This window comes from Aotus nancymaae, unplaced genomic scaffold, assembly GCF_030222135.1.
Source record: "Aotus nancymaae isolate 86718 unplaced genomic scaffold, 86718_ANA_hifiasm-v0.15.2.pri h1tg000058l, whole genome shotgun sequence".
In the NCBI taxonomy this organism is placed as follows: domain Eukaryota; kingdom Metazoa; phylum Chordata; class Mammalia; order Primates; family Aotidae; genus Aotus; species Aotus nancymaae.
The window spans coordinates 37,226,844-37,241,022 of record NW_026988472.1 but is presented as its reverse complement, the minus strand read 5'-3'; positions in this window follow the sequence as shown (position 1 = coordinate 37,241,022).

The window sequence follows — 14,179 nt, the reverse complement described above, 5'->3', positions numbered from 1 at the left end:
TTAAGTTTCAACACATGAATTTCAGGAGGATGTATACATTCAGATCGTAGTGATTTGGGTTCCCTAGAAGCATGCTTTGTGACCCAACCTGAAGGAATGGTGATGGACAGATCTAACGGGGTGAGGTCATTACGTTGAAAATGATCTGTTTATGAATTGCCCTCCCTTTTAGGCTATAAATTCCTGAGGTCAGGGACTGTTTCTTGGTCTTTGTATCTGCAGCCTCTGTCATGGTCTTTGGCAAAAGTAATGTTGAAATGAATAGATACAGGGAAGGAGTAAAGAGTTATTACAAGGAACTTGACAGGGACAATTACTTCCTTATCTCTTGTTCTCCTTTCCCTTACACAGCTGGGATTTAGGACACATCCTGGTAAGGCCATGAGCTTACATCCCTAGGAATCAAGTGGATGAACATGGGTGGCCCCTAACTAAGGAGTCTAGGTGGACTCAACTCCTTTGAGAAAGCCTTACTACCTTGTATAGCCCTGTAACTCCAGTCTAATCCCACATGGCTCTCAGCATCCAGTCACACATACTGCTACTCCTCCTACCCAAATGCAGGGCCCCAGATGCCCCAGGGGCCCCTCTTGCCCCAGTACACCCTCCATGCCCCAATTTATATGGCTGGGCTTCTGTTGAAGGCCCAGCTCCTCACCCCAGAATACCTGTTGAGACCCTGCCATTTGCCCTGAACCCCCTACCCCTCTTCAGGACAGTGAATTTCTGTCACTGATCCCTTCATGCATCTTCACGTCCTGTAACAGACCCTAGAACGAAAGTCTTCCAAGCACCCACCTCACTCCCTACATCAAGGCGGCAATGCTCATCAGCCATAGCACTCCACTTTTCTCCAATTGGCCCTCTAAATCTAAATTACAGAGTTCTCACCACCTCTAAAATAATTGTATGTGTTTATGGAAATCCAAAATTAGGAACTTCCATGTATAATGGCCATTTTAATTTTCTTACAAAGTTAACGTGCTCTTTTTGGTAATAGTGTTATCAAGATATAATTCCATATATACAATTCATTCATTTAAATTGAACAGTGGTTCTTTAGTATATTCAGAGTTATGCAACCATCACCATGGTCTAATTTTAGAATATTTTAATCACTTCAAAAAGAAACTTCGTACCCTTTAGGTGTCACCTCCTTGTATCACCAATCCCTGAAGCTCTAAGCAACCACTAATCTACTTTTTATCTCTATAGAGTCTCAATATCTCATATAAATGAAATCATACAAATATGGTCTTTTGTGACTGCTTTCACTTTGCATAATGTTTTCCAGGTACATTCATTGTAATGTACTTTTGAGGAAGAAAAAGACTTTGTATAAGGATAATATTGGAAACCTTTTCTCAAAACCTTAAAACTCTGGAATTCGCCTGTTTAGTATTTAGGATACAGTGTTTCAGCAGGTTAATGCTTTCTCCTCTGTCATTACTGGCTCCTTTCAATCCAACTATGCTTCCTTCCAACACATGGCTTCTGGCAACGTCTATGGAGAGCCTATTATTAGAAATTGACACATTAAGTTTATTGTGAAAACATGGTTACAAACAATAATAAGCATGCAGCAGAAAGAAAAATTCTGTTATCTGTACCTCCTTCTGAGACCATTTTTTGAGTATGAGAAATGTATTTATCTTTGTATTTTGCAATTCAAGTGAAAGGATTTCAAGGGGTGGAGTGTGTGTATGTGTGCGTGTGCGCGTGTGTGTGTGTGTGTGTTTTATTATGAGTGATTTTGACATTCTGGCTCAGCTGATAGTTTAAGGAGCAGTATGGTGAGTGGGGAAGAACTGAGCTTTGGAGTTAGACAGACTTGGGCTCCAATTCCAGATTTACCCTCACGTGACCTTAAAACAAGTAACTTAAATTCTGTGTCATTTTATTATTTTTAAAAGGAGAATCAATTCATAGCACCTACATTCATAGCACTGTTAAAATAAGATTATAATATATTTGACTGCTCCTGGCACACAGTATACACAAGAGATGCGAGTTTTTCCTTTTCCTTCCCTTGACTAAGGCCTTCTGAAAACTCATGATATCAGAGCCCAAGCAGTCAGGAATTGTAATAGAGGAGTGGGTTGTCAGTGATGTTCTTATAGCATCACCTGGAAACCTGCTATGAAATAAAGATTCTCAGCCTCATCTCAAACTGGCCAAATCAGAAACTCTGGAAGTGGGACCCAGTAATCTGTTTTAACAAGCACTCCCTATGATTCCGAAGCATGATAAAGTTTGAGAACCACTGTCATAGAGGATTATTAATAATTTCTGCTGCATTCTAAATTCATTCTTGGTGACAACTTGTTCTGACTGTGATGTCAATGTTTTTCAAAAATGGAAAGAAGTCTACTAGTTCCAAAAGATCAGAAGTCAGAGACCTGGAGGGGAAAAATTAGTGGCTGCTGCCCCTTGTCATATGACTTAACAATATACTGTGGTCTCTTTTGCCTTTCTTACCCCCACAAGATGATAGTAGATCACTGAGGCATGAGGCGATGGCTTGGTAAGCAACACATTTCCCCAAACAGCTGATTGAATATTCAAATCAGAAGGTACCTGTATCCCCCATTTTCCATCTGTATGCCACATTCTCAGAGGCTCTTAGATGAATTGGGGAATACCCAAAGAGGCCAGCCAAAGGAAGTGGGGGCTGGAAACATTCTTCCTCATATAGGGAGGAGGTAAAGAATCTGGAGATTATAGGCTAAAAGAAAAGACCCCCCTGGGGGTTAAATGATCATTATTTTCTGCTTTCTGAAGGGCAAGAAGAAGCAGAGGTGATCTTGTGGCTACAGAGGGCAGACCTGGGACCACTTAATAGAAGTTACAAAGAGAAATGTTGTCACAGGATTAATAAGGATCACTTGCCAATTTAGAATCTTGGAAGAAAAGGTACAAGTAGAAGAAATAGAACCTGACTGGCCATAAGAAGAATTACCTAAGGTTTGGAAGAGAGGGCACTTGTCCAAAGTGCAATGGTTTAGCAGACCTTGGGGCCCCGCCCATAACCCTTCGATCCATCTGTCATTTGGGGGCCCACAGATCTCAGTGGTTTTTGCTCCCAGCAGCCACATGCATCACTTTGTGGGCAGACCTCCTGTGCTGCTGGAGTCCACCTTGCCTGTGTATGTGAAGAGAAGCAAAAGCGCCTGCAAATATACTTCTCCCGCGTGGCCACCATTAACCAACAATTGACAGGCAGGGTGACAGCAGGTATACAGATACCCCAGCTCCCTTTCCAGGTCTTACCCACACTATTTCCAGAGCTCCCCTATGGGACTGAGCCAAAGTTATCCTCTGTGGGAGCATGCTTGGAGTCATACATTGGCTTTATTCCTTCCCCTCTCCTCCCCTCCCCTGTCTTACATTGCCACCCGCTTCCTATCAATCTTTTCTAGGAACACTTCCTACTAAATCACTTTCACATGAACTCTCATCTCAGAAGAAACCCCTGCCTTGGGAAATACCACCCAAGCCTCTCAGCTGGCAGATTCAGATGGATGGTGGGGCATGGGGTGGGCATGACACATACTACATCCACAAAGAGTCATCTGTCATTTGGTTGCAAACATGCATAAAACACCATTGACATATTGTGTTGGTAGACATGTAAACCCAGTGGCACACCTGGTCCTGGAAATCAAGACAACAAGACTGGGTATCTTGACCTTCACCCCTCTAGTCTTTCAGGACTGCTATGGAAGCCAAAATCAACTCCAGAGTCCTCTCAAACCCAACATGTCACAGTTGAGAGCCACTGCCCCCTTAAGTCCCATATGGAACTAGCATCTAAATGTGAGCTTTACCTGAAGTCTTTGCTTATGGGATTGACTGTGTTCTTTGTTACCACCTCCCTGCCTGTCCACTAGGCTGACCACTGCCCACTACACCCACCCACCCCAACCCCCAGCCTTCCTCCACACCTCACATGGCTTGAAGCTGTGCTTAGCTGCTTTCTTCTAATATTTCTCTCTCCTTCCTATATGAGGTGACCTCATGTTCATTTCTTCTTCACTCTACAGCAGCTCACATGCTCAGTTCTACTTTCATGTGTTTTCATGCATGTAGCTTGCCAGGGCTTGGCTGCCACTGAGCTTTGTACCTGACAGTTTCCAAAGGGCCAGTCAGTGACTTTAATAACATTCTTAATAAAAGAGATGCAAACCATTTGTCAGTTCCCTGTGAATGTGTGTTTCCGACTGGGAACCACCAGCATTTCAATCTGCAGAACTTGTTAAGTTGCAGGTTCCTGGGTCCCACCCTAGACCAACTGGATCAGAATCCCTAGGTGTGGCAGGAGTGGGAGGTGACAGACTTTTTAACAAGCTTCCCAGGTGTTTCTCACTCCAAAGTAGGGCTACTCAGTGTGTGTGGTCAGCCAACCAGCAGCATCAGCATCACCTGAGAACTTTTTAGAAGTGCAAATTCTCAGCCCTCATCCCAAACCTCCTGAATCAGAAACACTGGGGATGGGGTCCAGTCATCTGTATTTTATCAAGCTCTCCAGAGGACTGTGATGTACACTAAGGTTTGAGAAACATTCCTCTAAGGTTTAAGAACGATTTATGTAGAATTTCATTCATTAAAAAAAAAAAAGTCTATTGTGTTCCAGGTGCCATGGTTTATGAGACCTCATTCCACTAGGCACTGAGGGTACCATGATGAGCAAATCAGTCAGAGGGCCTGCCCTTGAAGAGCTTAAGCTTTAATGGATTCCATATCATGTTGCTGCTTCAGTATGTCTGCTAGGTTCTCAAGACAATGCAGCCTTTATGGTTCCTTTCATGAGGTCTTTGCTGCTTCTGCTTCAGTAGACAATAAACTGTCTAAGTAGGAGAATCCAATGCCAGTTCCCGAGTGACTACTGTTAAGTTCCAGACCTCGGACCTGGCTGATGGGTTCCTCAGAAAGGGGTGGAACATATGATGTCAGCCAATCTCACCCTGTGCCAGTTCCCCAAATGAGCTCACAATGAAGTGGCTTGACTGTTAGTATCGTACCCCGCAAAGAGTCAGCTGTGATCCACTTAGAGATGTATACAACAAACTAAGCCCGTGACTTTTGATAGTTGGACTTTCTTTGGAAAGACACAACAACACTTTGACATCACTATCAGAGTCTCTTATGCATCTTTCAAATGGCTGCATAGTACAAAGTCATACAATGGGAAGTGGCTCTGATATGTCATCTGAGCACAAAAATATAATCATGGAGCAGCCTTGGAGTGTTAGTAAATGTCTTCAATCACCCACACCTGTTTAAGGAGTTGCAGAGGCTGGGACTTCAAATGCTTTTTTTAAACCAATACTCTTCAATAGAAATTATACTCCTTCCTGAACTGTCCCTGTGTGTGACACATGACCAATATGTCAACTGTGCCAATTGCTTCTGCTATTTTCAGAACCTCTTTCTAATGACGCTGGTCAATGACTAATAGGGAAAAATTCTACACAAGGTCTTGCCAATAGGGGAGAGATTATGGAATAGTTTGCTCTCAACCGCTTATAGAATTCTTAAAGATATTCATGATATTAACAATCTCAAAATCTTGTACCACTTGTCCAGAGTTTTATTTCTTAAGAAAGATTCTTCAAAAGTGTCTATTAAGAGTTACCTGTACAATCATGAGCAAGAAATGGTCATTAAACAACAGCCCAAGTGACCGTTTTCTGATCAATATTTCATGTCACTTAGAAAGTCTCAGTTTGAACTCCAAGCAAGAGACACTTCCCACTAAAGCAGGCAGATCTGCCCTGCCCTGTCACCCTACAAATAGCATTTTGCCACCACAATATGAGGACACTGGGGAACAGCAGTGCTTCCAAAGCCTGCCCATTGTAAAAGGACCACTCACCACTGTTCCTAGAGTCAATGAATGTAACAGCCACCTGGCTGGCCCCAAACCCTCCAGCTTCCTTTAGTAGTTCAGTAAAAATGGCACCAACTCCCTTCTCTAAGATGGCAGGAAAACACAGTATTGCCCCAAGAATGCTGAGGAAATTTGAGGGACTTACATTTTTTCTGGTAACTCCCTGCTCTAATTCTGGCTTCTGCTGACACCTCCATTTCCCTCATGTTTTGCTTCTTGGGGTTATTCCCTACTCTTCACTCTGCACTCAGCCACCCATGGAACACAGTCCCAAGCCTTTATTCTCCCCCTTGATTTCTCATACAACCTGCGAAGGACTAAGAAAGACTTTACCGAAAATTTGGGTGGGACGGGCACAGTAAAGCAGCTAAGTGTAGAGTAGCAGATAAAACCAATAACCAATAATTCCTGTTCTAAAACTTGTCAGCTTGTCCTCCCCAGGGCCACTGTGTCATGCTGCTGGCCCTGGACCTGTCTCCTTCCTTTCTCCTCTTTTGCCCTGCCCACCACTACTACTCCCAGACTGGTCCCACAGAAACCCAAAATACATACCATTTCATTGTTCAGAGCACTTCAGCTTCTTCTCTTCCTAAGCAATTTTGCCTGGCCAGTCCTGACTGTGTGTGAGAGAGAGAGAAAGAGAGAAATACATAAAAAAAAAATAGCATTTAAAAAATTTGTAGATGTACATTGGCATTAAGTACATTCACACTATTGTATAACTATCACCATCATCCATCTGCAGAACGTTTTCATCACAAATTGAAATGCTGTGTCTATTAAACAATAACTCCCATTCCGTCTCCCCCTAGCCCTTGGTAACCATTATTCTACTTTTTGCTTCTGTGAATTTGATTATTCCAGTTACCTCATATAAGTGGAAACATATTATACTTGTCTTTTTATGTCTGGCTTATTTCATTCAGCATAATGTCTCAAGAGACATCCTTTTTTTTTTTTTGAGACATAGTCTTGCTTTGTCACCCAGGCTAGAGTGCAGTGGCGTGATCTCAGCTCACTGCAACCTCCGCCTCCTGGGTTCAAGCATTTCTTCTGCCTCAGCCTCCTGATTAGCTGGGACTACAGGCGCGTGCCATCGTGCCCAGCTAATTTTTTATATTTTTAGTAGAGATGGGGTTTCACCGTGTTAGCCAGGATGGTCTCAATCTCTTGACCGCGTGATCCACCCGCCTCTGTCTTCCAAAGTACTGGGATTACAGGCGTGAGCCACGGCACCCAGCAATCCCATTACTGAGTGTATATCCAAAGGATTATAAATAATTCCACTATAAAGACATATACATATGTATGTTTATTGCAGCACTGTTCACAATAACAAAGACTTGGAACCAACCCAAATGCCCATCAATGATAAACTGGATAAAGAAAATGTGGCACATATACACCATGGAATCCTATGTAGCCATAAAAAAGAATGAGTTCATGTCCTTGGCAGGGACATGGATGAAGCTGGAAACCATCATTCTCAGCAAACTAACACAAGAACAGAAAAACAAACTCCACATGTTCTCACTCATAAGTGGGAGTTGAACAATGAGAACACATGGACACAAGGAGGGGAACATCACACACCAGGGCCTGTTGGGGGTTAGGGGGCTAGGGGAGGGTCAGCATTAGGAGAAATACCTAATGTGGATGATGGGTTGATGGGTGCAGAAAACCGCCATGGCACGTGTATACCTAGGTAATAAACCTGCACATTCTGCACATGTACCCCAGAACTTAAAGTATAATAATTTTAAAAAAACTATGTTGATGGGTTTGTAATGTATATAAATGGTTGTCATATTTGTATTACTAGAGTAGAATATGGGAGAAAGAGAACAAAGGGATATAGAAGCAAAGATTTGGATCCAAGTGAATTAAACTGGTATTAATTCTAACTGAAAAAAAAAAAGATTAATCCATGTAGTTATATGTGTCAGCACTTCCTTTTTAAGGCTGAATAATATTCCATTGTCTGTATATGCCGCCTTTTGTCCATTCACTTGTCAATTGACATTTAGGTTGTTTCCACCTTTTCCCTATAGTGAATAATTCTGCTATGAGCATTGGTGTACAAATATCTATTTAAGTCCCTGCTTTCAGTTCTTTTGTATATATACCCAGAAGTGGAATTGCTGGGTACTGTAATAATTCCATGTTTAATTTTTTAAAGAACTGCCATACTGTTTTCAACATTGTCTACACCATTTTACATTCCAACCAGCAGTGCCCAGTTTCTCCACATCCCTGCCATCACTTGTTCTCTCTTTTATTTTTTGTAATAGATATCATAATGGGTGTGAGGTAGTATCTCCTTGTTTCAGTTTGCATTTCCCTAATGATTAGTGATATGATCATTTCATGTACTCAGTGACCATTTGTGTATCTTCTCTGGAGAAATGTTTATTCAAGTACTTTGCCCATACTTTGAATTGGATTGTTTGGTTATTTTGTGGTTGAGTTGTAGGAGTTCTTTATATTTTCTTGGTATTAATCCCTTATCAAATATGTGATTAGCAAAGATTTTCTTCCATTCTGTGGGTTGACCTTTCACTGTATTGGTAGTATCCTTTGAAAAAAAGTTTTTAATATTGATGAATTCCAATTTATTAATTCTTATGTTGCTGGTGCTTTGGGTGTCATATCCAAGAATTCATTGCCAAATCTAATGTCATGAACCTTTTTCCCTATGTTTTCTTGTAAGAGTTGTATAGTTTTAGCTCTTATGCTAATTAAGTCTTTGATCCATTTGGGGTAAATTTTCTTTTTTTTTTTTTTTTTTGAGACCATCTCACTGTGTTACCCAAGCTGGAGGGCAATGGTGCAATCATAGTTCACTGCATCCTTGACCTCCTGGGCTCAAGTGATCCTCCTGCCTCAGCCCCCAAAGTACTGGGATTACAGGAGTGAGCCATCCTGCCCAGGCTTGAGTTAATTTTTGTATATGGTGTAAGGTAAGAGTCCAGCTTCATTCTTTTGCAAGTTGATATCCAGTTTTCTCAGTACCATTTGTGGAAAATAGTGTCCTTTCTCCCATTGAATGACCTTGGCACTCTTGTCAAAGATCATTTGACAGTATATCTGAAAGTTTATTTCTGGGATGTCTATTCCAATCATCTGTATGTCTGTCTTTATGCCAGTACCACACTGTTTGGATTACTGTAGCTTTGTAGTAAGTTTTGAAATCAGGAAGTGTGTGTCCTCCAACTCTCTTCTTCTTCAAAATTGTTTGACCTATTAGAGGTCCCTAGATTCCTATGAATTTTAAGACACTGTTTTCTATTTCTGAAAACAAATATCATTAGGATTTTAGTAGGGATTACCTTGAATTTGTTGATTGTTTTGGGTAGTATAGACATCTTAACAATATTAAATCTTCTAATCTATAAACATGGGATTCCTTTCCATTTATTTATGTCTTCAATTTCTTATTTTTTCACACAATAGTTTTTAATATACATCTGAGCTAAAGACCAAACACTAACAGTAGGAGAAAAACAAATAAGTTTGTTAGCCTGCACTTAAACCTCAAACAAAGGAGATGCCTTTTTGTTTCTCTAACAAGTTCTGCATTGATTACACACCATAAGTAACAGTATATAAAGACACATTTGTATTTAGTAAGAATATTTTGTTTCTTGGGCCATATATTTCAACTAGGTGGTCTAGCATAGTTGGTACTTTCGAAGTTTAACTCTATTAGATGAAAGTATGGTGTGAAATATAAATACACTGCTGTTGGAACTGAACTATAAAGCTAAAAGTAGAAGTAGTTGCTTCATGAGTTGCTTTATGAGTTTGCAATTCCTAAGTCTATCTTATTTTATTTTACTTTATGTTTTATTTTATATTCAGGAGGCATATGTGCTTAGTTGTTGCATGGATATATTGAATATTGGTGGGGATTGGGCTTCTAGTGTATCCATTACCCATATACTGAACATTGTACCAGATACGTTATTTTTCACCCCTCAGCCCCCCCTTCACCCTCCCCTCTTTTTGAGTCCCTAGTATCTGTCATTTCCATCTTCATGTCCCTGTGTACCCGCTGTTTAGCTCCGACTTATAAGTGAGAGCATGTAGTATTTGGTTTTCTGTTCCTACATTAGTTTGATTAGGAGAATGGCCTTCAGCTCCATCCATGTTGCTGCATAAGACATGATTTCATGCTTTTTATGACTGCCTAGTATTCTGTGGCACATTTTCTTTATCCAGTCAACTGTTGATGGATACTTAGGTTGGTTCCCTGACTTTGTTATTTTGAATATATAAGTGCAGATGTCTTTTTTATATAATGATTTCTGTTCCTTTGAGTAGATACCCAGTAGTGAAATCATTGGGTCGCCTGGTATTTCTAACGAATTATTTGGGAAATCACCACAGTATTTTCCACAGAGGTTGAATTAATTTACATTCCCACCAACAGTGTATAAGCATTCCATTTTCTCTGCATCCACACCAATATTTGTTGTTTTCTGACTTTTTAATAATAACCGTTCTGTATCTGTGTCTTTAATTTTTTTTTAGCAGTGTTTTCTTAGTTTTCAGTGAGCAAGTCTTTTGCTTCCTTGGATAAGTTAATTCCTAAGTATTTTATTATTTTTGATGTTATTGTAAATTGAATTATTTTAATTTCCTTTTGGGATTGTTCATTGTTAGTATATAGAAATACAACTGATTTTTGCCTGTTGATTTTTTAATGATTTGTAACCATTAATTGGAGGGTGCACCCAAAGCTACAGTAGCCTGGTAATAACACTTTTGTTTCAGTGTTCACACTAAGAATTGTGCAAGAGGTCAAACTTTTTCCTGTCTTTATTGGTTTGAAACCACATTTCTTATAATTATGCTTTCTTATTTCTTATGCTCATTGCATAATATGCGATAAAAATTGATAGCATTTTTCTAACATATACTTATTTTCATTGTAAATAAGCGATGTTGTTAAATTTCCCAATTTCTTTTCAAGTATATAGAAATTTCAAAATTTTTACTAAAACACAAAAGCATGACAAAGAAAGCAAAAATACCTGAAGTCTTTCCATTTCTGTATCAACCACCATTAGCACCATAGTAAACTACATATTTATGTAGGTTTATGATAAGTAATTTTGCAAGGGTGGGATCATACCACATGTGCTATTTTTAAGCCAAATTCTTCATTTAACTATATCTTATGGTGGTATTTTCAAATAAATGAATATGGATATATAATACATATCCTTTCTTATGTTTGTATAGTGTTTTTATATAGATATAATAAAGTTAACAAATCCTTTTCTAATGTATATTCAGATTACTTCCACATTTTCACTTCTATAAACCAAGGTACAGTGGACATCATTGTACAAACCTCTTTGCCTACCTGTGTGATCAGCTCCTGAGGAGATATATATATATATATATATATATGTAGTTGGATATGCAAATCAAAATCTGGAAGGAAATGAAGCTGAATATTATCAGTAATCATAGCTGGGTGAACTGTGGGTAATTTTGTTCTCATCTGTATTTTTCTTTTTCATAGGACTTCCTTCTGCATATATTTTAATGTTTATAGAGTTATAGGTAATGTTATCATCACAATTTTTTCATTGAAATATTATTAAAATAAAATATTTTTAGAAGCAAAAACACTGGGTACACAGAAATGAAACCAATTAATCACTTATAAAAGAAATACATTTTATTAGTTTATTGGGATTATGCCAGCTATTGAAAAATTGAAGAAAATAGTCATGTTTCTGATAGATTAAAGTGTTTTACAAAACTTTTCTTTTTGCTGTTGGATACACTTGGAAAAACAATAGAAACACATGTATTTCTATTTCCTAAAATCAAATACTTTGACATTTATATACTTAAAACATTGGTGGCCAAAAACTGATGGTCACCAATCTTCAAATGCCATACTGTTGTGTTAGCCGTACCCTAGGACTCTTTACTATAACCCCTAAATGTGAAGAAAGTAGAATGACCTGCCTTGTTTTTTTGCCTGAAACTGAGTAGAGTGGCAATGAATGCTGGGAAGAAATGAGAGAATTGGGGAAAGTGACTATTAGTGTTCACTGGTTCTCTGATAGAAATAATGACTCAAAGGTCATATGCCGAATTAAGGGACACAATAGGAATCTCAAGGATGTCCTCCATAAGAACATACTCCCAGCATGGTAATTGATCCAATGTACTCCATGCAATTAAATCAAGAATTCCACTTAGTGGAAAACATAGCACAAATAATGGAAGGAAATTCTTCACAATTGCTTCAGGCTATAGAAAACAAGAGCATGGCCGGGCGCGGTGGCTCAAGCCTGTAATCCCAGCACTTTGGGAGGCCGAGGCGGGTGGATCACGAGGTCAAGAGATCGAGACCATTCTGGTCAACATTGTGAAACCCCGTCTCTACTAATACAAAAAAATTAGCTGGGCACGGTGGCGCGTGCCTGTAATCCCAGCTACTCAGGAGGCTGAGGCAGGAGAATTGCCTGAACCCAGGAGGCGGAGGTTGCGGTGAGCCGAGATCGCGCCATTGCACTCCAGCCTGGGTAACAAGAGCGAGACTCCGTCTCAAAAAAAAAAAAAAAAAAAAAAAAAGAAAACAAGAGCATGGGTTTAATAAAATAAGAGCTCAAAGATGAGATGATGAAACAGCAGAATGGAATGAAATGAGAGATTGCAGCTTTAAGGGAAACATTAAGGGTTGAACTAATATCATTTCAATACTAATACCTAAAGTAGAAACAGCAATGAACAAATGGACCCCTAAAATCCTAATTATGGATATAAGAGAAATACTTGGGATAATCACAGAAATATAGAATTAAGGCTAAGAGATGAAGACAATTTTTAAAAAGTGAATGTATGTGGAAGACAGATAATGATGATCCAAGATAAAGATAACTGATGTCTCTGAAATGAAGCAGCCCACTAATAACAGAAGGTATTTTTATCGGTATTATATAAGGAAATCCCCTGGAAATGAATAAATTTGCTGATTGCAAGGTTATACTTCATTCTAGGAAAATATGATATGCAACATTCGATGTTGAGACATAATCTCTTTTTAAGTTTTTCAATTTTAAAATAAAGAAAAAAATTAATTATCCAGGAAGACAACAAAAAGCATCTATGGGGGGAAATAATAAGGCTACCTCAGACTTGCTCATACTCATTAACCAACAATTCTATATCTAGGAATTTAATCTAAGTAAATAATCAGATGAGTATATAAGATTTATATACAATGATACTTATAATATTATTTATAAACACTTTTTCAAATATTATGTGATATTCAAGAAAGATCCAATTAGTAGAATACTAGATAACCTTTAAAATTGGTTTTAGAGGAATTTTTAGTGACAACAGAAACTGTTCATAATATATTATTGTCAAGTGAAAGAATCACATTACAGAAGAGTAATTACAATATTATTCTAGTGAAATCTGCACACATATAGAAAAACTGAGGGAAAAATACTGAAAAGATATGCATTAAAATGAAACAATGGTTATATCTGGGGGGAGCATTCAAGGGATATGTTTTTCTTTGTGCTTTTTTACATATAACATACTCTTTACAATGACATGTATTATTTTTATATTATAGAAAAATGACAAGCACTATTTAAAATATAATAAATAATAACAAACAATCTTACCTTGATATTACTGTAACAAAATAGAAAGGTTTATAGTGTAGAATTATGAGATTTGGGAACAGTTACTTTGACTACACTTTTAGAAAACTTAGCTGATCATATTTATGAGCGACTAACCCTGGGAATGTGCTGATTGAAAAAAAAAAAGAAAGAAAGAAAGCTCTGAAAGCCTTAGGTCCTGTGGCTGCTCATGGTCATCATTAACCAGCTTTATTTGTACTACGTCTCAGATGAAAAGTTAGTATGATTGTAAATTTGAGCAAGCTATGTTAGATGGGAACATGGAACATCACTGTATACTTGTATAAGCAAAATTATGAACCTCCAAAAAAATCAAGATTCTGACCATTGTGTAAAGAGGTCAGCACACTAGTGACACATGGTGCATGTAATAAATAGCATCTATTGAGGGGTCAATAAGCAGATGAATGGTGAAGCAAATGCAATTCCCACAAACTCGCATTATCCCACTGCTGGCTGTAGACAGCATTCCAGTAGAGAAAGCACACCCTTTACCTCCCTATCATCCTCTGAGTACTGTAGTTCTAGGGTTAGGAGGCCACAGAACATTGATGCCAGTATGTAACATAGTGAACGCTTCCTGGTTGGAAGAATGGCCTTG